This window comes from Cetorhinus maximus, chromosome 3 (genome assembly GCF_964194155.1).
Source record: "Cetorhinus maximus chromosome 3, sCetMax3.hap1.1, whole genome shotgun sequence".
In the NCBI taxonomy this organism is placed as follows: domain Eukaryota; kingdom Metazoa; phylum Chordata; class Chondrichthyes; order Lamniformes; family Cetorhinidae; genus Cetorhinus; species Cetorhinus maximus.
The window spans coordinates 50,086,860-50,113,813 of NC_135881.1; the positions used below are offsets into that span (position 1 = coordinate 50,086,860).

Below are 26,954 nucleotides of genomic sequence, written 5' to 3' on the forward strand. Positions count from 1 at the left end.
GTCAGGAGTGTAATGGGATACTCTCCACTTGCCTAGATGAGTGTGGCTTCAACAAGACTCAAGAAGCTTGACACCATCCAGGACAAAGAAGCCCACTTGATTGTCACCCCTTCCACAAACATTCACTCCCTCAACCACCAACACACAGTGGCAGCAGTGTGCACCATCTACAAGATGCACTGCTGGAGCTCACCAAGGCTTCCAAACCCCTGACCGCTACCATCTAGGTGGACAAGGGCAACAGGTACATGGGAACACCACCTGGAAGTTCCCTCCAAACCGCTCACCATCCTGACTTGGAAATATATCACCATTCCTTCACTGTTACTAGGTCAAAATCCAGGAATTCCCTCCCCAACAGCACTATGGGTGTACCTACACCACATGGACTGCAGCGGTTCAAGAAGGCAGTTCACCACCACCTTCTCAAACGCAATTAGGAATGGGCAATAAATGCTGGCCTAACCAGCGACACCTACATCACATGAATAAAAAAATTAAAGAAACAAACAGTATAACTCACCAAATCCCACATACCCCTGTTCTCGCTGATTTACCTCAACTGCCAGACCCCCAGTGCATCAAATTTAAAATCATCCCAGTTGTGTTCAAATCCCTTTACAGCTGCTCCCCTCCTCTTTCTCTGTAACCTTTGCTGGCCTTACAAGCCTCCAAGAACTTTCTCTCAATCCCTTTGTTCCTCCTCATTGACAACTGTGCCTATCAAGGCTCCAAGTTCCTGAATTCTCTCCTTAAACCTGCCCTTCATTAGGATCCTTCTAACAACCCAATTTTCTTAACAGGTCCTTCTCTAGCTCAGTATTGATTTTTCTCCGATTACACTTGGGACCGCTATCTACATTAAAAAGGTGTAAATAAATGCCAGTTTTATTGCATGCAAATTTTGAAAAAAATTTCCTCATTTGCAGCCCAAATAGTATGTTTCATGGTAAACAGGACAGAATTTTAAAGCAATACATTTGCACCCAAAATCAAAAATTAAATTATGCTCTTGTGAGAGGAAAGAAAGGGTTATAAAGTATGAATTCTTCGATCAACAGGGTGGATTTCAATAAAATACAGTAAAGACACTCCCTTCATTTCAAATGCACCCATCTTCAAAGAGGGTTTAATACATAAATCAAGATCATTTAATGCTTGACTGTCATTTTTATTGGCAGAAAATTAGAACAGATTGTTTTCATTACTCTGTTATATCAGGTTAGCTCAATTTATTAAAAACATATGAAACCAGTAATGGAAGTTATGAAAGCAGACATGCCCGATACCATGCACATTTCTAGGTATCACCTCATACACTCATTTGTTATGATGGCACTCATTAGTTACGATGGCAGACTTTGCAAGGGGGCTGGCTATTGATGGAATGTTGTGCCCACAGCAAAGCATAACACATTGATGTGTAAAATGAAGATTTGGAACCCAAACCATTTTTTGAGCTCCTCTAATGGAGGTAAATGTACCAACCAGGTGTGTACTACACCACAGGGAGCAATAGGTTATCAGTTACAAAGCAGCAGGGATGTTACAATTGGCTTAAGTATTCAAGAGGAAGAAAAGAAGGGGTATTCATTTATATATCCTCTTGCAAACGTCAGGATATTCCAAAGGGTTTCAGATCCAATTAATTATATTTGGAGAGTAATCTAAAAGTTACAAATGAAAATTTAGCAGCCATTTTTACACAAATATGAATAACAAGTTAACCTGTTTTTGGAGGTGTGAGAGGGAAGAAAGTTAACCAAGATGCTAGGAGCATGCCTATTTTTTTTGAATGCGACAGAACCAAACTTGGTTGTGATAGCATCTTTTGGCATAGTGGGAGTTATCATTTACTGGCTAGATATAGACATAAAAACATTGGGTAAGATGTTAGGGCATAGTCAGCAACCAAGGAACTACATGCTAGCATCATTGCTGGCAGGAGAGTTGAAGAGAGAAAATACATGTTCATTTTAAGATGGATGGACCTTCAAGTTTTTTTACTCTTTCATGGAATGTGCATTGCTCGCAAGGCCAGTGTTTGTTGCTCATCCCCAATTTCCCTTGGGAAGGTGATGGTGAATCATTTTCTTGAACCTCTGCATTCCATCTGGCTTAGCTACACCCACAGTGCTGATAGAAAAGGAGTTTCAAGATTTTGATTCAGCGACAGTGAAGGAACAGTGGTATAGTTCCAAGTCAAGATGGTGTGTGGCTTGGAGGGGAATTTGCTGATGCTGGTGTTCCCATGCATCTTCTGCCCTTGTCCTTTGAGATGGTAGAGGCCATAGGTTTGGAAGGTGCTGCTGAAGGAGTCTTGGTGAGTTGCTGCAGTGCATTTTGCATATGGTAAACACTGCTGCTACTGCACATTGGTTGTGGGGGGAGTGAATATTTAACGTAAGCACACTTAAGTCATATATACTGCAACCCAAGGGCAAGTCAGAAGCTTGGAATTCTGCAGCAAGCAACTCACTTCCTGACTCCCCAAAGGCTGTCAGTCATCTACAAGACACAAGTCAGGAGTGTGATGGAATACTCTCCACTTGGCTGGATGAGTGCAGCTTCAACAGTGCTCAAGAAGCTCAACACCATCCAGAACAAGGCAGCCCATTTGATTGATGCCCCATCCACCACCTTTAACATTCACTCTCTCATCACAGGCGCATAGTGGTAGCAGTGTTTACAATCTACAAGATGCACTGCAGCAACTCACCAAGGCTCCGTCGGCAGCAACTTACAAACCTTTACTACCTTGAAGGACAAGGGTAGCATGGGGACCCCACCAACTGCAAGTTCCCCTCCAAGCCACGCACCATCCTAACTTGGAAATATATCACTGTCCCTTCGGTCTCATTGGGTTAAAATCTGGAACTCCCTCCCTAACAGCAATATGCGTGTGCCTTGACCACATGGAGTGCAGGGGTTCAAGAAGACTGCTCACCACCTTCTCAAGAGCAATTAAAGGATGGCCTTGAGAGTGATGCCTACTCAGCAAAGACAAATAAGTAAAAGGTTTAAGCCAACAAACAAAAATAATATAGAATAGATCAATGGCTAGCTTGTGGCCAAGAGAATTGTAATTTTAGTTTATTAATAGCAGAAATGTCATATAAAAACATTCAACTTTCAAAATTGCCTCGCAAGCTGAATGCCACAACTCAAGTACTGTGCTCTATTGACTTACATTAACATTGCTTCCTGGAACATTTTAAGAAGCATTTAGTAACCTGTTCAACCATCTATCTGGCTGTTATCTTGTTTCAATCACCAAGTATTAATCTTCATCTTACTCACGATAAATCTTGTTAAATGAAGAAAATTCTCAAAGGATTAATTTACATTGAAGTCAGTGTTTGGAATTTCCTTCAAATGCTATCATTAAGACCACTGTAGTTGACATAATAAAACCCAATGTACTGACAGAGACATGTCAAGGAACAATTTTTAAAATCGTATCCAAAAAATCAAGTGGTTGCAGGGTAATCAACCTTTTAGTTTGGAAACCAGTAATCATGCTACATCAAGCTTACATACTCTTTTTCCCACCTTAAGGAGTACAGCTTTAACTGAGGAATGAATGTTGAAAATTAAAGTATAATCATACCCTGTACCACTGGGTCATGTTTATTTTTTTTAAAACCATGCTTTGTGATTATTCAGCCACAGATTTAAATGAAAAGCAACTGCCTGCAGAAATAAAAAGAAAACCAAAATGGGTTCCTGATGACTCAAGTGAGCAAATGTACCACCCAGTATGGTACTAACTCAGAGACTACAAAGGCGCCAGATGAAATGGTGGGACAATTGGTCGTGGTGCCCCTCAAGTTGGGAGGGCAAGAAAATAAAAGCAAATACGTCACGTTTTCTGCTCCCAATTGCAATCCAGATTTGTGTGTCGAAAAATGCACTGAATGAATTGGGCTCGACTGTGATGTCCCTTCAGATTGAAAAATTGCATCTGTAACTCCATTATTTAAAAGGAAGGTGAGAGAAAAATTATAGACCTGTTGTGGGGAAGTTATCACAATCAATAATTAAGGACAGAGTGGCTGTATGCCTAGAGAAATTTGAGCTGGTCAGCGAGTAGGCCATGTCTAGCAAAACCCAAACTAATTTTTTTGAGAAAGTAACTCAAAAAGTAGGCAGTGGATGTCTCTGGATTTGGTTAATTTGGACTTACAGAAGGCATTCAATAAGGCCCCACATAAGAGGTCGTTAGCTAAAACTAAAGCATATGGAGTTAAGGGTAAATCATTGATCTGGTTAGGAGATTAGTTAGGCAATAGAAGACAGAGTAGGGATAATATATATGTACTCAAATTAGAAGGAAGTGACTACTGGTGCCCCACAGGAATCTGTGCTGGCACCTCAAATGTTCACCAAATTTCTTAATGACTAAGGTAACACCATAAAACGGCATATATAAAGTTTGGTGATACAGTAAGTAGCACAGAAAACAGAAAAAAAGAAGAGACATTGTTAGGTCAAGTAAGCAGGCAAAACCGTGATAAATGCAGGCTCAGTAACAGGCCATTTGTTTTGGGCCAAGTGTTATTCAAATAGTGAAAAGCTAGGAACAGTAGGAGTTTCAAAAAGGTTTAGGGGTCCATGTACATAGTGTTACAATTATAAAGTTTATAGGTTATAAAGTTGTAAGATTATGTTTTGGGACTGTGTCTTTAACTTAGGGTAAAATGAAGGGGTTCATGTGACGTGTTCTGAAGTCTGCCTGACAGTAGGCCTGCTGGAGAGGGCTATTAAAGATTAAAGGAAGGCCCAGATTGTTTTGCTGGGCAGAAGGTGTAAGGTCATCACACTTGGAGACAATGACATCAACATCTGTGCTCACAGTGGTTAGTCTGGAAGTCTCCAAAGTCCCAGAAAGGTGTACGTAGTCTGAAGGTCATGCCATGAACAGCACAGACTTACAGGCCGATGATGGGTGACAGATTTCTCAGAGCAAAATGAACATGGTCCTCTAAAGCTGCATTGGCCAATCTCAAAAAAACTATTGGTGAAGAGCTAGGGCATTATCCCTGAGCTGTCACTGTTATCTTTACAGGTATTCATAAAATTTTTCTTCAGTTCATACCAAATGCACAAAAATTTAAAATAATACCCCTTATAAAATTATGTGGATTACAATGGTGTCTAGAAGAAATCAAATTCAATTATGTTTCTGGGTTGGTATCACTTATTAAAGAAAGCAACTGGATTCTGTTCGACACACAATCACATACATAAAAACCTGAGATAGCATCAAGGAGCCCTAGCAAAAAAAGCCGGAGTCAATGGGAACCAGGGGGAAAACTCCCCAGTGGTTGGAGTCATACCTAGCACAAAAGAAGATGGTTGTGGTTGTTGGAGATCAGTCATCTCAGCTCCAGGACATCACTGCAGGAGTTCCTCAGGGTAGTGTCCTCGGCCCAGCCATCTTCAGCTGCTTCAATGATCTTCCTTCCATCATAAGGTCAGAAGTGGGGGTGTTCACTGATGATTGCACAATGTTCAGCACCATTCACAACTCCTCAGATACTGAAGCAGTCCATATCCAAATACAGCATGACCTAGACAATACCACACTTGGGCTGACAAGTGGCAAGTAACATTCGCGTCACACAAATGTCAGGCAATGACCATCTCCAACAAGAGATAGCCCAACCATCGCCCCTTGACATTTAATGGCATTACCACCACTGAATCCCCCCACTGTCAACATCCTGGGGGTTACCATTGACCAGAAACTGAATTGGACTAGCCACATAAATACTGTGGCTATGAGAGCAGGTCAGAGGCTAGGAATCCTGCAGCGAGGAACTCAACTCCTGACTCCCCAAAGCCTGTCCACAATCTACAAGGCACAAGTCAGGAGTGTGATGCAATATTCTCCACTTACCTGGATGAATGCAGCTCAACATCATCCAGGACAAGCAGTCCACTTGATTGGCACCCCATCCACAAACATTCACTCCCTCCAACACCAACACACAGTGGCAGCAGTGTGTACCATCTACAAGATGCGCTGCAGAAACTTAGCAAGGCTCCTTAGGTAGCACCTTCCAAACCCACGACCACTACCATCTAGAAGGACAAGGGCAACAGCTAGATGGGAACACCACCACCTGGATGTTCCCCTCCAAGTCACTCACCATCCTGACTTGGAAATATATCGCCATTCCTTCACTGTCCCTTTCTAGCAGCACTTTGGTGTACCCACACCACATGTACTGCAGCGGTTCAAGAAGGCAGCTCACCACCACCTTCTCAAGGGCAATTAAGGATGGGCAATAAATGTTCCCTGAGCCAGTGAGACCCACACCCCACAAATGAATTTTAAAAAAGCACTGCAATATGCAGAATTTAGCATTAAACACAAAGCCAAAAATGCAGACCAACAATTTTTAACATGATCTTATGTTCATTTTACATTTTTGTGCTCATGACCTATGAGGTCAGCTTAAAGGTAGTGGGCAATGTTATCTTCAGATTACAGATAATACACTTATTTTGAAGACTTGCCTAGCTTTAAAATAATTCAATACAAACTCATCTAATCTCAGGACAGAAAATAGTTCAATGTAGCAAGCTGTTCCTTTTTGCTGCAGGGACGCAGGCAAGATTCCACATGACAACACAATATCTTTAAAATTCTATAAATTTACATTATCTAATGCATTTATAATCATTGCTAACCCTTTTACTGGAGGACATCTGATGACAACTTCTGGAGCACACACATGCCATTAAATGTGGAAAATCCATTAGTTGTCAGAGATATCCTGCTCGCCCAAAGGAAGCGGTGTTGCAGTCCTCACCGACAGAGTTGGTATTGAAATGGCTGAAACGGTGTAAACTTATTGCAGTTACCCATTAATTCCACAATAAACGGCTAAAACGTCTTAGAAAATCTTAACATGCTCAATGAATTCTTTTGCCATGTATCAACATTATTGATCTTCACTATCTCACTGGGCAGTGCATCTGACTTAATCACTGTCCTCAGTGATTCTGACTCAGTCAGACAGAACCCTCCCTAGTCTTCCGAGCTTGTCATTGTCCCTCTGATTGCAGAATTTGTGGTTATGTCAAACAATTTAGTATTGCTCTGTTCCGTTTCCTTAGTTCTCTCAGTTTAGTGCCCTGTATATCTTCACACTACTCAAATGTTACCAGGTAGATATCAGAATTATCAGGGGAGACTGAACAAATTGTGGTCATCATCTCTGGAAAGAGGGGGTGAAGGAGTAATCTAATAGGGATCTCCAAAATTAAGAAGGAACCTAATAAGGTAGTGGAAGAGTTGTATCCACTTCTGGGGGAGTCCGAGGCTAGAGGCTAAAAATATAAGTTATTGGATTTATTATCCACTGGGGAATTCAGGAGAAACCTCTTTACCCAGAGAGTGGTTAGAATGTGAACTCACTACTCGTTGAGATGAATAGCAAAAATATATTTAAAGGAGAAGCTGGGCAAGTTCATGGGGGAGAAATTCCTGAGAGAGATGATTGAGGTGAGAAGCAGCTGGTGCAGAGTATAAACATATGCACAGGTCTGTCCAGACAAATGGCTCGTTTTTGTGATGTAAATGCTATGTAACTGCATGTAAAAGAAAGAGCTGGTACATTCAAGACTGAGCTTGTAATGGCAGGAGTAATCATTACCGAACAACCTCTTTGGCCTTGCAAAAAGTAAGTTTACAAGTATGGAATCCCATTACCTCAAATGAAAATTAGTATGGAGATATTCAAGTTTTGTTTTTACTTTTTCCATCTGCCCCTTATCTTTCTCCCTTAATTCCATCTGCATTTTCCCAATTTTCATTTTGTTTCTGGCACCATTAAAATTAAATTTACATTTCCTGGTTTGAACTCTGCGTGGCTTAGTAAGGATTTTCACTCTGAATGGTTGAAGAGGCTAGTTGTTGCATGCACTGCTTGAAGACACCATTGAGCCCTTCTAGAGGGCAACATGCTGGAAAAGATACTATATTGGAGGAAATCTCCATTGACAGGCCCGTGAAAAGTCTGCGTGGGATTAGCAAGTGTTGTTCCTTCGCCACAGAGGAGAGTCTAGGCCATTAAATTATCAACATAACAATGCGAATGAAGCAAACCATGCTCCCCCTAACTTAGTCTACTGCATTCGTTGCTCCCAATGCGGTCTCCTCTACATTGGAGAGACCAAACGCAAACTGGGCGACCGTTTTGCGGAACACCTGCGGTCTGTCCGCAAGAAAGACCCAAACCTCCCTGTCGCTTGCCATTTTAACACTCCACCCTGTTCTCTTGCCAACATGTCTGTCCTTGGCTTGCTGCATTGTTCCAGTGAAGCCCAACGCAAACTGGAGGAACAGCACCTCATCTTCCGACTAGGCACTTTACAGCCTTCTGGGCTGAATATTGAATTCAACAACTTTAGATCTTAAACTCCCCCTCCCCCCATCCCCACCCCGTTTCTTCCCCCCCACCTTTTTTTTCAATAATTTATATAGATTCTTCTTTCCCCACCTATTTCCATTATTTTTAAATCTAAACTAAAACCTTGTTAGTCTTTCCACCCCACCCCCACTAGAGCTGAACTTTGAATATCCTGTCTTCCATTCTTAATTAGCACTTTTCTCAGACAAATGTCACCACCTTCGACACCTCTTTGACCCTTTTGTCTGTGACATCTTTTGATTATCTGCTCATCTCCACAATCACCACACCCTCAATGTGTCTCTCCCCCCCCCCCACCCCCACCCACCTTAAACCAATTTATATTTCTCCCTTCTTCTAACTATGCTTCAGTTCTGCCGAAGGGCCATGAAGGCTCGAAACGTTAACTGATTTCTTCTCCGCCGATGCTGCCAGACCTGCTGAGTTTTTCCAGGTAATTCTGTTTTTGTTATGCTTTCACCATCCTCAATTACAAAACCACTCTACCTCAAGATTTTGAATCTGGACGTGAAGGTAATTTAGCATCCATTTCCTTTCAGGTCTCTATGAATCACTTTAAAAGTATACAAAAACATCCTAAAGATGGAAATTGTGGTGACAAATGTTGAGTTAAGACAACCTTTCCCAAAATACAGATAATTGTTTCAGTATCCAATCTAATCAACACAGAAGTAGCAAACACCATCTGGAAAGAATAGCATCCCAGCAGGTCAAGCAGTTTTGTTTCCACTTGGTAAAGGATGCTTGCATCCTAATTTATTTTACACATATTTTAATGAAATTAGAATGCACTTTACATTAAAAATCTATGTTTCAGAACAAGATTAGGTTTTAAAAACATAATGAACTATCAACATAGGAAATCAAAGAGGTACCGTTCTTTTTAGGAAAGAAACACCATGTCATTTTGCTTCACGGTCAAATGTTGAGAATATGTTTTTAAAATACAGTGGCATGAAACATCACACAGAACATGACAGATGAAGCAACTTGTTAGTTTTAAATAAGAAAATATTCAGTGGGATAAGCAGTGATTGAAAACCAGTTTTATCGGGAGAATTTCAAGAATAGAGTTCTTTAAAGTACTCCAAGTTTAGGTAATTAATATAAATCTGGTACCAATGTAAATAGATTAATGCATCTTCAAAGTAGAGGAGCAGAATTAAGATTCACTTCAGTGTCACCACCCAGAGAGAAAGTTTCAGGTGTGCTTTCGTTTCATTATTAAAAACTACTAAAAGTGTCTGAAGCATTTCTAAATTTGGGCATTTCAAGGTGCTGGGCTCCATTATTGCTTTGCTAGACTACACAGTTCTTATACCATACAGATGATATATGAACACAGACAGCTAAAACAAACATAAGGCAGGCAAGTTCAATTTTCAGTTCAAACAGTAAGGTTGCACACAAGTTTTGCATTAACTAAGGGTCATACTTTCAGTAGATACTGAAAGCAGCATTTTTAAAAAAAATTGCAACCTCCAAAGAGAGAAATGCTACTGACTACCTGCAAATCACCATTCCTACAGTATAGTATTTGGATAGATTCTGCAGTTTATGTAGTAAACAAATGAAACCCCAGGAAATAACTGATACCAATCTATTTCCATGAGCAATCAGATACAGGGGGGGGACGCGATATCAGGAGACTGTGCCAGGCAACATTGTGCAGTTGGTGAAAAGGACTTTTGTACTCGAATCACTACAGGGGATTAGTTATTGTTACAATTTAATGTCACTGCACTGCAAACACTTCTGCCAATTTTTAATGAAATCTGAACTAATGTTTAATTCAGTACAATGACATTTAGTTTGTACATAGCAAGTACCAAAGCCTCCTATTGTGCACGTACACGTTTCATGGAACCTGGAGACATATACAAAAACAGAAGTATCGCAGCTGTCAGCTAAACCACACGACAGCTTATAGCTCCACCCAGGAAATACCAGACTCAACATTTTAAACGAGTCTAGGGAAATTATCTTGGAGACTCAAAATAAGAGAACAAAGTACCAGAAGTAACAAAAGGTACCATTCCAATTCCCCCAAAAAAGCTGGATGCATATGATGTTAATATCATAATGTCATTAAATTATAAAGCACATTTGATATACTATTATGCATTACATAAGCTTCTTTCATAGAATGTTAACAGCACTGGAGGCCATTCAGCCCATCATGCTGGCTCTTTGCAAGATATCTAATCAATACAACTTCTGCACTCTTCCTCATTAGCCCTGAAAAGTTCTCCTTTTCAAGTACTTATCAAATATACTTTCAAAAGTTACTACTGAAGCTGTTTCCACCATCCTTTCAGGCTGTGCGTTGCAAATGAAAATAACTCAACAAATAAAAATGAATTTGCATCCAATTCAGGTTCTTTTACCAAAGATCTTAAATCTGTGCCCTCTGTTTAATGATCCTTTTGCCAGTGGAAACAGGTTCTCCTTTTCTAGCCTATCAGAACTTTGAGAATTTTGAAGGTCTCTTAAATCTCCCTTTAACTTTCTCTGCTCCAACAACAATTCCAGCTTTTCTGCTCTTTCCATACAGCCAAAGCCCTATAAAAACACAAAGTGCTGGAAATGTTCAGCAGGCTGAGCAGCATCTCTGGAGGAAGAAACAGGGTCAATGATTCAGGTCGGTGACCTGTCGCATGGCCGAAAGCTGACATGTTATTTCAGCTGACAGCTGTGATGCATTTTGGGAAAACCATGAGCACTTAGTCCCCAATTGCCCATCCGTCAACTCAAATCAAAAGAAATCCTTAGGCTACACATCCACACTTTCCATATGTACAACAAAGATGCCTGTAAACATTTCCCTTTTTGAATTGCCAGTGGTAATTATCAGCCCATGTTCAGGTCACTAAAAATGTTTGACTCTAATTAAAGTGGATGGGGAAATATTTTTCTGTTGGTTGCTTATAACATATTATTAGCCTTAACTGCTACATGATTAATTTCCCACCATTAAGTTTTTTTAAAAAAAACAAAACTTCAATAGTAACAAATACTGTTAGACCTACTGTTGATATTGTATTACAATTTTGCTTTCTCAGTTTTAGGTGAGACATGAACTGATACCCAAAAAATAAAAAAACATTATTGAAAAGAATCTGGCATAAAGAATTTGTTGTATTTGCCCTTCTGCACAAATGGTGAACACAAACGCTCATTTTATATTATATATACCCAATCTGAGATTAATTGTCATTTGGAAACCCATGGGTTAATGACAGTAAACACATCTACTAAAAGACAAACCATGACTAACAAACTTGGTTGGGTTCTTTGATGAAGGAACAGATATTGCTGATGTGGCATTGTACAGCTGACATTAGGTATAGAAACTTTTCAAAAGGGTTTAACAAAATACCACAATTAAAGTTCGGGTCAAGAATCCATAGGCATGAACTCGAAAAGTTAGTGCTCGAAACATAAGTCGAAATTTTAATCAACTGCGGCTAACTTCAAGCTCAGGTGATGCCAGGAGCCTGTGTCTATCCAGGAAGCTGGCTGGGTTGAGCTGTCACCAGCAGTCACAAACTTCAGTTTCAGATTAAAACTAAATATAAGTTCATAATTATTAAATGATTTGCATTTTTATCAATTAGTAACATATTTGAACTCATTTCACCCACTGCACTTCAACACAAGGACAATGAAAGTAAACAGATGCAACCACTCTTCATTTCATACAGGACAGGATTCACATTTGACCAGAACTTACCTGCTACCACTTTCAGAACAGGGCTACTCGCTTGCAGAGCCTATCATTTCAGTGTGAATTACACTTTTCTAGCCTTTACATCTTCGAAAGTTGAAATCAATGAGGAATCAGCACATCTTAAAAACAAATCACACTTCACTGCAACACCTATTTTCTTTCATGCCACCATTCCAGCACTACTACCTTCTAAGCTAGTTCCTGAACTAGGAAAATTCCCATCATTAGAACAAAGACATCCATTGTAACAACAGGTTTTTTTCCTTCCCTCTGGGGAACAGACAACACACATCAGGTGATAATGAATAAATGATTATGTATGCACATGTCTGATCCAATCGGAAGAGTCCAATTATCAGATCTGTTGGCTGCTCATCAAATTAACTCAGCCACGGCAGTCATTAATACAGGATATTACATTGTGTTGCAGCAACAGAGTAAGCAAAAAGGCTCAATTTGATCCAGCTACATGGGCTATTCCCACATTAAAATGCTGTTGAATAAGTTTCCTCTCACAAATGTGAAGAATTCAAACTCAGTTTCAATTACATTCAAACCATGTAGTCAACAATCTCCAATAACCTGTGTTAGCCAAGTGATTCTTTGTATCTTTTACAGTTTTTTCTAGTGAAATATTCTATTTCATATAAAAATATACCAGTAACTATATGCTGTTCTTAACATATACTTTAATCCTTCTTACTTTGTGCTGCCTACACAGTTGGGAAAATTTACTATGTCTCATGACAATGGTGCTTTCAAAGTATTTAACTATGAACACAAATCATGGAGGGAAATTCTTTTGTGCTTCTCAGATGTGCTGTGATCCAGCAGAACACTCAGTTTCACTAATACTGTGAATAATTCTTCTTAGCAGCTCAAATATATTAAGTAATTTGAGTTAGGTTTCCAAGCTACGTGTATTAACTCTAACTTTGAGCAACTCGATCAGTCAGTTCCTGAAAGTTATTCTATAATCATACATTTTAAAAAGATAACACTTTACTTTGCACCTAAGTAAAACTTAAATGAATATGCAAAATAGCAAAAATTGCTACAGGGTGTTGACCATGTCCAATAAATAATAATGAATATACTAACATGATGATCATTACATTGGAAAGGATGTTGCAGAATATTCATTTTTCTTCTTCTAAACTTGGATCTTTCTTGATGTGCATGCGTTATGATGATTATAGTTAATACCAAAAGACTATTCCCTATCAAGTTGAAAGGTTGTGAGAATTCTCTCTGGGTGGTCAAGTGTACTTGAAATGTTCTAACAGCAGGAACTAACACCTAATTCTTCAACGGGGATTTAGGTTTCAACTCCTTCTGAAATGCTGGATAAAAGGTTATACTCTTAAAACAAGTTTTCCCTTGAAGTAGTCTCTGGGTGGCTCCTTCTAACTTTATTAAGATGCATCAATGATTGATTGTTGTGTCCAGAAAACAGAAAGGAAATGCTAAGGATCATAACCCCCTACACAGTATGTTCTTCAAAACATTCAGGCAAAATATACATATTAGATAGCATAGAAACCAACTCAGATTATTAATATGTGATCTTTCCTACAAAAAAAAGTTGAGCATTTATCCTAATTCACAGCAAGTCCAGTTTACTCATCACTCCTGTGCTCGCTGACCTACATTGATACAGAAATAGCTCCATTTTAAAATTCTTATCCTTATGTTCAAATTTCTCCATGGGCAGAATCTTCTGCTCGGCGAGCAGGGGTGGGCCCCGCACGCCAATGTGTAAAATGATGCACAGTGACGTCGGGCACGTGTCCCAATGTCACCACACATCATTCTGATCTTCCATTCGGCGCGCGCGCGCTGGAGTCGGTTGCGTGCCCGCCAAATGGTCAAAGGCCTGTTAAGGCCATTAAGCAAACAATTAAGCCAATTGAGAAAGCCGCCCATCCAACCTTAAGGTTGGCGGGCAAGCGAAGAGCCCAGGTGGCCTTCACATTTTTCAAGAAACCTCATCCGTGGGCGGGGTGAGGTTTCATGAAGGGCTTATAACATTAATAAATATTTTTGGAACATTTGAAAAACATGTCCCGGCTCATGTGGTGCTGTCACATGAGGGGATGTGTAAATGATTTGCTAGCTTCTTTATTTAAAATTCACATTATGAAATTAATCTCCCTAAGGCAGCTCCATGCTTCAGGGAGATTTCTGCACTCTTTTGTGTGCATGCACGAAAGAGCGCAGGCCCCGACTCCCCTCCTCCCCCCACCCACACAGGTAGCGCTGAGCACTTCCAGGCACGCCAATTAAGGCCCACCCACTCAAAATGGCGGCACACAGCCAATCGGCTCTGCGCCTGCCCGCGCCCACTCCCAACCGGCCTGCCCGACAGGGAGAAAATTCTCCCCCATGGCCTCGTCCCTCACTATCTATGTAACCTCCTCCAGCCCGCCAACTCTCCAAGATATCTGCGCTCCTCCAATTCCAGTCTCTATTGCATCCTCATCTCAAACGACTCTGGTATCCTGAATTGTTCTATATGGACTGCAACAATCAATCTCTAACAGCAGTTTTTTTGCATTTCTTCCACAAATGAGAGAAAGTTTTTAAAAATTCTTTTATGGGATGTGGATGTCGCTGGCAAGGCCAGCATCTGTTGCCCATCTCTAATGGCCCTTGAGAAGGAGCAGCTTGCTCTGCCATTTGAGTTATGAGTTAACGTCACTGTGGGTCTGGAGTCACATGTAGGTCAGACCAAGTAAGGACAGCAGATGTCCTCCCCTAAAGGGACATTAGTGAACCAGATGGGTTTTTATTACAAATAATGATAGTTAGATTCGCACCCATGTTCCCATTGATTTAGACCTCTGGATTACTAGTCCAAAAATATTACCACTACACCACCATCTCCCCAGGCAGAGGGTTGAATTTCAGATCAACACTAAGAAAATTGGAAGATTGAGAACAAAGAAACCCACTTAATTTTGGCTGTTGCTACAACCATATTTTTCCATTTTTGCTTATCTCAGCAGTCATAGTAAAGTTGGTGGTAATCAGTCAAAATAATCAATCAATATATTTCCTAGAAGCATATTTTTCAGTAAGACAAAAGAAAAAGACTTGCATTTACATAAAGCCTTCCACAACCATTGGATGTCTCAAAGACCTCGAATATTTCAGACCACATATAATTTTAGACTTTTTTTTAATGTCAACACATGAAAAACCTAAAACAACCTGCAATCTTTTAAATGTAATTAAATATTTTGAAGTGTTTCACTGAATCAGAGCCAGATTCCCGTATCTGTGAATGGCAAAGATGAAAGTAACAAAGGTGAAGTGGTGATGGAGGCAGGAAATATTGTGACGGTGTAATTAAGGTCAACTTCAAGGTTAGGTTCAGCCTGAATGTCTTTTTGTTTTATTTTTTGTGGTATGTGGGCATCACCAGCATTTGTTGTCCATCCCCAATTGCCCTTGAACCATTGCCATTTCAGAAGGCATTTAAGGGTCAACCACATTACCGTGGATCTGGAGTCACATGTAGGTCAGACTGAATAAGGAGGACAGATTTCCTTCCTTAAAGGGCAGCTGTGAACTAGATGGGTTTTTACAACAATCAATTCATAGTCACCGTTACTAAGACTAAATTCCACCAGCTGGCATGGTGGGATTTGAACCCATGAACCCCAGGGCATTCATCTGGGCCTCTGGAATACTAGTCCAGAGACATTGCCACTACACCACCATTACCCCACAACAAGGAGTGATCACCATGCTTAAATGTTTCCAAGCCAAGTTACTAAGGAGTCCACACCAATAGTTTCTATTTGCCTTATACGAGTATTGACTCTCTTTCTAAGGACATGATTCACTTATTTACGCATTAAGGACTTTGGCTTAGGGCCAAAACTACGGGTCTCACAAGTTTGCTCAACAATCCTGAATACTATTGGAATTTAACCAGTTGAAACTGTGTTAGCTTCCCACCCAGTCTTGAAAAATTACAAGAGCAGACAGCTTTGCCCCTTGAGTATCATTCAGTAGAGATCAGTTGTTGGATAGATATCCAATGTTAAATATTACAGTATTTAAAGAAGCAAAGATAAATATTCCCTTAGTGTGCAGCTTCAATTTGTGAATAGGTTTTTAATATAAAGTACTTAGATAAACAGCTTGTTTCCATCAGAAATATGGCACCATGAAACAGTTAAAATCAGGCTAACTTCTAAATACAACTGCCTGCACTGAAAGGTCTTGTTTCCCCCTGTCTAGACAACCTATAAATTGTATTGGGATGTATATACTTCTCCTACAGCAAGGCTCAATAACCAGCTGTGTACATAACAGGCAGACATTAAACAATATACGTGATAGGGTCAAATTGTAAAAAATTTTTCCATGCAAACACGGTGCTGTCTTGAAAGACTAAAAGATAGTGGCAAACCTATTAACATGATTCTCAACTATTATTCCAAAATATCGTGTTCTTAACAATTAATTCTACTTCTCCACTTCTGAAGTCTTTTGTTTTCTCATTGGGTTCCCTCGGATATTAATTGAAGACAACAGCTTCTGAGGCCTCTGCCAATGGTCCTCTGCAACTGACCACCAGGAGGTGTAACAGAGCAGTCTGGGGTCTTGCCTATTAATCTGTCCCTTCCTGATTGTACAATAGTTTTTTGGCAGAGTTCCAACAGTCCAGTCAAGACTGGCAACTCTCACTGGATGAGGAACATGTGTGGAAATCCACAGCACTACTAGTTCAGCATTTCACTTCACCACTCAACACTTTGCAAATGGTTTTTGGTACTCAGCATTAGCATTTATGGAATCTGAGGAAAAGCCAACTACTCAGGAATTCCACATCCAAAGGACAAGAGAGAGCTTTTTTTGTTCATTAAATGTAGGTACAAATAACCAAGTCCCAGTTCAAAATGATTAAATAAGTAAAAGGAAACAGTGTGCTGCTCAACTCTTCCCAGGATGAGGATTGGCAAAATAATGTTTGCAGAAACCAACATGGATGCCTATTTATGCCACACAGTATTTTCCAACACTGCTGCAAGAGATCAACAGGGTAGTGTCCCAGGCCCAATATTTTCAGCTGCTTCATCAATTAACTTCCCTTGATCATAAAGTCAGAAGTGGAGATGTTCACTGATGATTGCTAAATGTTCAGTATCATTCGTAACTCCTGACATACTGAAGCAGTTCATGCCTGTATGCAGTAAGACCTTGGTAACATTCAGGCTTGGGGTGATGTGTGACATGAATGTCACTTGCCACTTAAGTGCCAGGCAATGATCACCTCCAACAAGACAGAACCTAACCATCTCCCCTTGATCTTAAATGGCATTAACATTGTTGAATTCCCCACCATCAACATCCTGAGGATTTCATTAATCAGAAACTGAACTGGACCAGCCATATACATACTGTGGCTATAAGAGCAGGTCAGAAGCTGGGAATTCTGCAGCAAGTAACTCATCTCCTGACTCCCTAAAAACTGTCCACCACCTACAAGGCACAAGTCAGGCATGTGATGGAATATCTCCACTTGCCTGGATGAATGCAGCTCCAACAATACTCAAGAAACTTGACACCATCCAGGACAAATAAGCCTGTTTGATCAGCAGCTCATCCACCATCTTAAATATGTACTCCCTTCCCCAGTGGCACGAGCATCAGAGTGTACCATCTACAAGATGCACTGCAGCAACTTGCCAATTAAGGCTCTTCAACAGCAATTTCCAAACCCATGACCTCAGCCACCTAGAAGACAAGCGCAAAAGACCACCAAGTCACACAGCATCCTGCCTTGGAACTATATCACCATTTCTTCTCAGTCACTGGGTTAAAATCCTGGAACTCCCTTCCTAACAGTGCTGTGGATGTAACCTACATCAGATGGGCTGCAGTGATTCAAGAAGGCAGCTCACCACCACGTTCTTAAGGGCAATTAGGAATGGACAATAAATGCTAGCCTTGCCAGCGATACTGACATGCCATGAAAGAATAAAAAGAAATCATTCATTTCACTCTAGAAAAAAACATAAACTACCACAAATGAGAACAGTTTCCAAAAACATCTTATAACCCACAAATAGAATGATGTTAAAGGAATATTTGGGGAACATTGAAAACTGCAGAGTCGTGATGACAGGCAGCACACAAACCTGGACATGCAAATACCAGTCACCTGAAAAAACATCATGAAACATACCCATTTATTCACAGAATTTATTACTTTGCAAACAAAGTGGTGTAGTTATCAATGCCAATATTCGGTCTGACACAAATTCATTGCCTACATGTTCTATAGTTTATAAGAGGGCTGTCGCCACCTAGCTCCCAAATTCATCTTTTTGTTTTGTGTAAAGTAAATGATTAGACTTCATTCACAATGACTTAAATTTCGTTTTTGCTCCATTCCCTGACTGAAAGGAGAGGCAAGTATCCTCCTTCAGTGTGTCTCCATGTAGCTAACTATTGGGGAGTTGTTTAGGTTCAGGGAATGTTTTATTCCCGCCACATTTTATTCCCTTTGAAGGAGCACTTTTGGTTCACATTGTGCCTCCCGCAAGTAACCCTACTGAGATGGGGAATTTTATGTATAGGAAGTCATGAACATTCACCCATGGTGCTAAAAAACGTTGAAAGCGTTAAATGTTTAAAAAACTGCCCAACCCCTCCAACAGTTGTGGTGCTCTTTTATTGAAAAAATTACTTAGCAGATCAAAAATTGCTTGGTTGGCAAACCTGTCACTAATTGTTTCAGAGCATTCTTAGCAGAACTTCAGAGGTCGATGTTGAAACTTAAATTATATCGTGAATTTGTTTTTGAATTATGAGCCACTTCAGAGAGTCCTACATCTGTGTCATATAGATGAGAGCACTGTAATGTAACAAAGGCTGCATGTCAACGTAGGTGATGGAGTGAAAGAGACTGACAAAGAGATCAAATTGGGTATTAGTCAACCATACACTTATGGGGCAACATATAAATGAGAAAGAGACTATAAATATATTTAACATGCAAGGGTGAGATTTTCACCATTGCTGGAGATATACAGGCTGTATTGGATTAGGTCAGAGTAGAGCCACATGTGGACTGTCCTTTGTTGGTGAACCAAGGTTGAGTGGTGTGGAAGAGCATGAATTGGTCCACCATTACACATGCTGCATTGAGGCGAATAGTATCCACTGGTCACAATCATAAAGGATGTCAGTAATTTCGACCAGCGCTATCTTGATGCTGTGTTAAGGGCAGATACTGGACTGAAGATATTCGAACAGGGAAAAGAGCCTAGGATCAGCAGCATTTATGAACAAGTACATTACAGCCCCCCTCAACTCTAGGACATAGGTGTAGAAATCTCTGAAATGGCTCGGAATTCAAACACAAATTCATGATTTATTTAAGTTTCAACGTCGACCTCTGGAGTTCTGCTAAGAGTTCTCTGAAACTATTAGTAACAGGTCTACTAGCCAAGATATTTGGATTTACTAAGTGTTGGAGGATGTATATAGTTAGGATAAAAGCTTGGGGGGAGATGTAGAGTAAAGAGTTAACATCAGGAGTACCTGATACTGATGTAACTACTGATATAATTATGATCCAAGGTCACATGACTAAGGTCTGAGATCTGGAGGGAAGCAGAAGTACAACCTTGTGTAGAGTACTGAGATGTACACAGATCTGTAAATAAACAAAAATTGTTTTTACTGTTATGATACAGCCGATGGTAAATGCTGAGTTGTTCAAATCCAAGAAGGAAACTTGAAACAACTGCCACAGCTTGTTTTGCGGTTTGTATAAATTTTGAGATGCGTGCCTTGAATTCAGTAGTAAAAAGACCACCAAGTCTTATAGGTTTTACAAAACTAGATTAACATTTATAAATAAGGGAAGTAATTTTTAAGTACATATATAGATCTACAAATGACTACTATGATAACTTCTAAATCCCCTAATCAATCTAACTTCCAATTAAGGCATCAGTAAGACACATAGGGCAGAATTTTTCAGTCGGCGTGCAGGGGCGGGCCTGACACGCCGACGCTTAAAATGACACGCGATGATGTCGGGCATGCATCTTGGCATTATCACGCAGTCCCGCGATATTTCCTTCGGCGGGCGCACACCAGAGTCGGCTGCACACCTGGCAATATGTAAGTGGCCATTAAGAAATTAATTTAAGTACTTGTTAACGCTAAAAAAGGCTTAGTGGCCTTCGCGTTTTTTAGGAAGCCTCATCCATGAGCGAGATCGCGGGCGGCGATCGGCTCCACAACCGCCCCCGCCAAGCACGCCCGCCGTATGAAAAATCCTGCCCATAGATTTTAAAATACTCAGGCAAAGAAATATGATACCCTGAACAAATCGAATTCCAAGTGAGTTTTCTTAACTTCAGTTCTTTGAAGACAGCAGCTTGAAGCATAAATGCTGAAGGCTTTTTCACACTTGTAGGATCTTAAAATGCCTTTCCTTGCAAACAGTCTTCTCTGCTTTATACTTATTTTCCACTTTGAATGCAAATACCCATGGTTTCACTATGGGCAGAATTTTACGGCAGTGGGATTTTACCTTCCCACTGAAGTCAATGGGGTTTATAATGGCTCGCCACGTTTTACGGCCCCGTCCCCGCCGAAACGGGGCCATAAAATTCTGCCCTATATCTTTGGACTTTATCTTCCTAATAATAAAAGCCTCTCATAGCACCGAGTTTTACCAGTAATCTTTGGGAAAAATAAACACACTGTTTCTAAACTTTACCTGGCTAGGTGACACATTTCGCCCCTCCTTTGAAAACAATCGAATCTGGTTTATTTAAAAATGCAAATGTTCCTTTGACACCTATGTTTCTAAACTTCCCCATGTTTACCTAATTAACATTTCAAACTTAACTCCTTTTCTTACATCAAAGCACTCAGACTAGTTGCCTCTAATTCAATTAAGTCCCTCACACACACACACCCACACAAACATTCCACTATTACTCCATTTTACAATAAATTCCAATAATATTGTGAGAATTATTATATCTTCCGTACATCCCCCTCCATATTGAAAAATGAACTGTCATAATTTTAATAGATGGCTTCATTTTTATTATCCCATTTTATATTATCTCCTATAGTTATCTATATACTTACTTTATTACAGTACCAGATGCATGCATTAACATAACAATATTTATACAAATCCTTTACATCAACAGAAATCATTCCAGTTCAGAATCCAGGGACAGGATTTTGCCATCATCTGGTGGGCTCAGCGGAGGCGTGTGGAAGCAGTCGGGAAATCGACTACCACCTACAATCAGGCCGTGACCACGATTTCACGCTGGCAGGCTAATTAAGGCACCCAGCGTGAAACACGCACTGCAGTACTCAGCACTGCCTGTGTGTGTGTGTGTGTGTGTGTGTGCGTGGGGTGGGGGAGAGGGTGAGCAGGGAACTTCGCAAGTGCGCACAATGAAGGCTCCCTGAGGTACAGAGCTGCCTCAGGGAGCTGAAGATTTAAAAAATGAAAAATAAAGAATTTCAAAATGTTAAAAAACATGTCCCCTCATGTGACTGTCACATGAGCAGGGACATGTTATTAATGAAATGTTAAAATTTTAATTTAATTTTTAATTACTGTTGGAAACCTTATCCCGCCCGTGGATGAGGTTTCCTAAAAAATCCAATGGCCGCTTGACCTTTTCGCCTGCCCACCAACCGTAAGGTTGGACGGGCAGCGAAAAATGTCATTTATTGGTGCTTTAATGGCCTCAATCGGCCTGTTAATTGTCGGCGGGCACGCTGCCGACTCCCACGCATGCCCAACCAAAATATCACGCAAGTGCGCAATGACGTCAGGACGCTCGCCCGAAGTCATCGCGCATCATATTATGCTCGTTCGGGTCAGGCGCACGCCACCCAACAAGCGAAAAATTCTGGCTCAGGTTTCTAAATGTCCAATTTTCCCTTTAAGCTTCGAACTCGTGATAAAGCATCTGCATCAGGTTTTTTCATCCAGCGACATATATAATCTGTAGTTTAAATGTTTGCAGTAATATCTGTAGTTTAAATGTTTGCAGTAATAAACTCCATCTGAATAGCAATGCACTTCTGTTTCAAAATTTGTCCAAAAACTTTAAAGGATTGTGGTCTGTATAACAATTGTTTCTGATGAACTGTTTGCCACATAAATTTCAAAATGCTGCAATGCTAACACCAAACCCAAAGTCTCCTTTTCGATCTTTGAGTATCTTCTCTGTTGTACATTCAACTTCCGTGAATAAAACCCTATTGGCTTTTCAATTCCAGTGTCACCTTCTTGTAACAGTCCGGCCCCAATGCCTATATCATTGGCATCAATGGCCAACTTAAATTGCTTGGTGTAACTGGGTACTGTCAAAACTGGTGTCGTAATTAATACACTTTTCAAATTATCAAATGCCTTCTGATGCTCCTGTGTACGTTGAAACTTCTTGTTCTTTTTTAATAGTTCAGTCAATGGAGCAACCACACTGTTAAACTTTGGTACAAATTTCCAATAAAACCCACCCATGCCCAGAAATCTCAAAACTTCTCGTTTTGTTATAGGCACTGGGAAATTGATGATAGCCTTGACTTTTACATCTCTCGGAGCCACCTTACCATGTCCAATGGTATGGCCTAGATACCTAACTCGCACTTTTGCAAATTCACTTTTCGCCTAGTTTATCACCAAATTAGCTTCTTGTAATCGAGTAAATAATTCTTCCAGATGCTGCAAATGCTCCTCCCATGCAGGACTGAATACTATCAAATTGTCAATATAAACAGCACAATTGCTCAGACCTGCAACTACTTTGTTTGTCAGTCTTTGAAATGCCGCAAGTACATTCTTCATACCAAATGGCATGACTTTAAACTGATATAGTCCATTTGGCATCGCAACAGCCGTTATCTCCTTTGCTCTCTCTGATAACGGTACTTGCCAATATCTTTTTAGCAAGTCAATCTTTGTGATAAATTTTGATAGTCCTACTTTCTCAATAAAATCCTCCAACTGTGGTATATGATACGAATCCGCATTTTTTGTCACCTTTCAATAGGCCACACACAGTCTGTGTGTTCCATCCGGTTTCGGTAACAGTACAATAGGTGAATTCCAGCTACTGCAACTAAACTCAATGATATAATTTTGAAGCATGAAGAGAATTTATTTCAATACTTGTGATAACTTTGCCGGATTTAATCTATAAGGATGTTGCCTTACCGAAGATGCAACTTCTACAGACATATCATGTATAGCTAAATCTGCCCTCCCCAATTTATTTCCACAAATAGCTTTGTGTGACCGCAATAGTTTTTCCAAATCACTTTGACACTTGTCTGGAAGGTAATTCAATATTACATTTAAATTTTCAAGTACCCTCTCATTATCCAATTTGATTAAAGGAAAATCAATTTCAGAATCCTGCATTCCTACTTCTTTCTCACTATCTACTACCACTAACACCTCCCTTTTGGTCCTCTCCCCTGTCAAAATACTTTCTAAGCATATTTATATGACACACCCTCTGCTTCTTTCTTCTATCTGGGGTATTTATTAAATAATTCACTTCACTCAGTTTCCTTTCAATCCCGTAAGGCCCACTAAACCTTGCCTTTAATGAATCACCCAATACTGGTAACTGAACTAGCACTTTCTCTCCAGGAACAAAATTCCGAACTGTAGCTTTCCTGTCTTTCATCACTTGCTGTGATATCTTTAAATGTTCCCTAGCCAACTCACATGCTCTATCCAATCTCTCTCTGAAGTTTGATACATAATCCAGGAGAGTAGTTTCTGAATTATGACCCACATATTTCTCATAAATTAATTTCAGTGGTCCCCTTACCTCATGACCAAAGGCTAGTTTGAAAAGAATAAAACCAGTTGACGCATTAGGAGCATCCCTAATAGCAAATGACAAGAATGGATTTCCTCTATCCCAAGGATAATCCTGGCTGTACGCTCTCATCATAGCTTTTAGAGTTTGATGCCATCTCTCCAAAGCCCCTTGTGACTCAGGATGATAAGGTGTTGACTTAAATTGTTTTATCCCCAAACTGTCATTACTTCCTTAAACAGCTGTAACACAAAATGTGAACCCTGATCTGATTGTATTTCCTTAGGTAAACCATATCATGTAAAAAGTTTAGTTAACTCTTCCACAATCTTCTTTGTTGTAATGTTCCTCAAAGGTATTGCTTCAGGAAACCTGGTAGGCATATCCATTATTTTCAGTAAGTGCTTATTTCCACTTTTAGTCTTAGGGAAAGGTCCTACACAATCAATAATGATCCTAGTAAAAGGTTCTTCAAATGCTGGAATTGGAATTAAAGGTGACGGCTTAATTACTGCTTGTGGTTTCCCTATCACCTGACATGTATGACATGTTCTACAGAATTTGATTACATCCCAAAAAAAGTTTTTGTGCCTTTGCTTATGTCTTTCTAATTCCTAAGTGTACCCCCATTGTAGTTTCATGAGCTATCCTCAGAACCTATGCCCAAATGGGATAACAATCTGATACACCTCCCTCCAGCTTTCATTTGCTGAAACATGATACAGCCTCCATTTTCTCATTAAAACATTGCCCTTAAGGTAATAATATTCTGGAATACATTTTGCCTCTGTTTCTGAGTAAGCTGTTTGATATAAATATTGTATTTGTTTCTGTAACTCCACTAACCTCCTTGAGTTAAACACTTCAAATAAATTATACTGAATTGTCCCCTAGTCTTTCTTCCTGAACAATGTTATCATACACAGTGTCAGCTAATTGGATTTCAATATCTTCTTCCTGACTTTGAAATGCCTGTCCTTCTTGTTTCAACCTATGAGCCTGTGATCTCGTTATCACACAATCTGGAAACAATCCAGGGTGTTCTCTCTGCAACGCTTCTGTTGAAGACACCTCTACAGGCTGCTCAACTACTATTGGCATCTCCCACATTTGTGATCCAGCTATATCATTGCCCAATTGAACTTCTGCAATGGGAAAAATGTCCACCACTCCAACAGTCACTTCATCTGTTTTCCACTTACTCTTTAAATTTACCTTCCACAATGGAACAGATTTAGCATCTTCATGAACCCCACCTATTATCTCCTGTTCCTGCAGTACTCCCTCTGAACAACAAATGTCACTACCCCACAAAATTAAGGATGGACTAGCCCCTGTGCCTCATAAAATTTTAAAATCTTTACCTATTCCACCCTGCGCACTTGAAAAGACTTTCCCTTCACATATAAAATCTCTAAACATCTCTGTAACCTGCTCCTCTGAGTTCTCTTGGATAAATTGTGAACACATTCCCACTTTTTTTACCTGTCCGATTCTCCCTGATTTGTACACAAACCATTGGCTTTTCCTGTACCTGAACCTCAGGACCCACAGTACTCTTACTTCCAGTATTTTTCTGCACCCCTATAATTCCAACAGATTTTCCCTGCAATTTCCAGCATACTGACCTCTTGTGTCCAACTTCATTACAATGAAAACACCTCAATTTTCAAACTACCTTTCTTTTTATTCTGAGAAAAAACTTCCTATGAATTTCCACCTACTCCTTCTCTTCCCTGACTACCCACCTTCCTTTCACCTTTCCGCTTTCTATCCTTTTCCGATTTTAAAGGTTGACAGAAAAAAGCTCTGTGAACTAACTCAGAATCACCAGCTGTCTCTGCTGCTTGCCTTGCTGTTTCAATTCGCTGTTCCTCCACATGATTTCTCACTGCCGAAGGAATTGAATCTTTAAATTCATCCAAAAGAATTACTTCTCTCAGAGCTGCATATATTATATCTATTTTTAATGCCCATATTCATTGGTCAAAATTACTTTGTTTTACTCTTTTAAACTCAATATAAGTTTGCCCAGGTTGTTTTCTCATATTCCTAAATTTCTGCCTGTATGCCTCAGGAACTAACTCATATGCACTCAAAATAACCTTTTTACCACATTAGAGTTCACTGATATTTCTTCTGAAAGTGAAGCATTAACCTCATGTGCTCTACCCACCAACCTGGATTGTAATAACAATGTCCAGTTTTCCTGTAGCCATTTCAACTGTTTAGATATCTTCTCAAATGAAATAAAGAATGTTTCAATGTCTCTTTCTTCAAACTTTGGAAGCATTTATACAGATTTAAACATCTCCCTGCTGGGTTCTGATCTGGAAATAAGTCCTTCCTCACCTACTGGCATCTCTTTTTTAACTGCCTGCATTCTAAGCTGGAATTCTCTCTCTTTTTCTCTTTTCTCACCTCGCCATTTCTAATTGCCTTTCTTGTTTTCTTTCTCTCTCCTGCCTTTCTGCCTGTTCACTTTGAAATGCTCTTTCTTTTTCTGCTGCCTCTAGTTCCATTTCTTCATTTGCAACTGAATGTGAGTCCATTCCAATGACCCACCCCTTGGAGAACTGAGGATCTCAGGTGTTTCTTACAATTTCAAATGCTGATTATGACTGATTTCCTCACCCCTGCAAGTAATCCTAATTGTAACTTATCTGCCAATTCCATTAACTTAGCTTTACAACCAGCCAAAGTTATGTCTTTAATGCCCAGACAAGTCTGAGCAACTGCCAAAGCCATATTGCAGTCTCACCTTTACAGAAAAATCTCACACCAACTCCTGAATTCAAAGTGCTTCTCGTATTCATAACCTTAAGATTCACCAACTCCACCCCAGTCAATGAATTTCAAATATATCCCGGACGAGCCCCTAATTTTTATGATGACACAGCCGATGGTAAATGCTGAGTTGTTCAAATCTCAAAG

At 40.0% G+C, this 26,954-nt stretch overlaps 1 protein-coding gene across 14 annotated transcripts in view; it reads right to left on the reverse strand.

Annotated features, from left to right (window-relative positions):
• The window catches only part of LOC144678302 (sickle tail protein-like), a 599,821-nt gene that overhangs the window by 212,486 nt on the left and 360,381 nt on the right, over nt 1-26,954 (reverse strand). The window contains exon 1 of one of the 14 annotated variants that reach the window (XM_078538196.1): nt 12,361-12,379. The exons of 12 other annotated variants lie outside the window; for them this stretch is intronic. The gene's annotated coding sequence lies outside the window, so the exon portion shown is untranslated. One more of the 14 variants, XM_078538167.1, reaches the window with a different exon arrangement.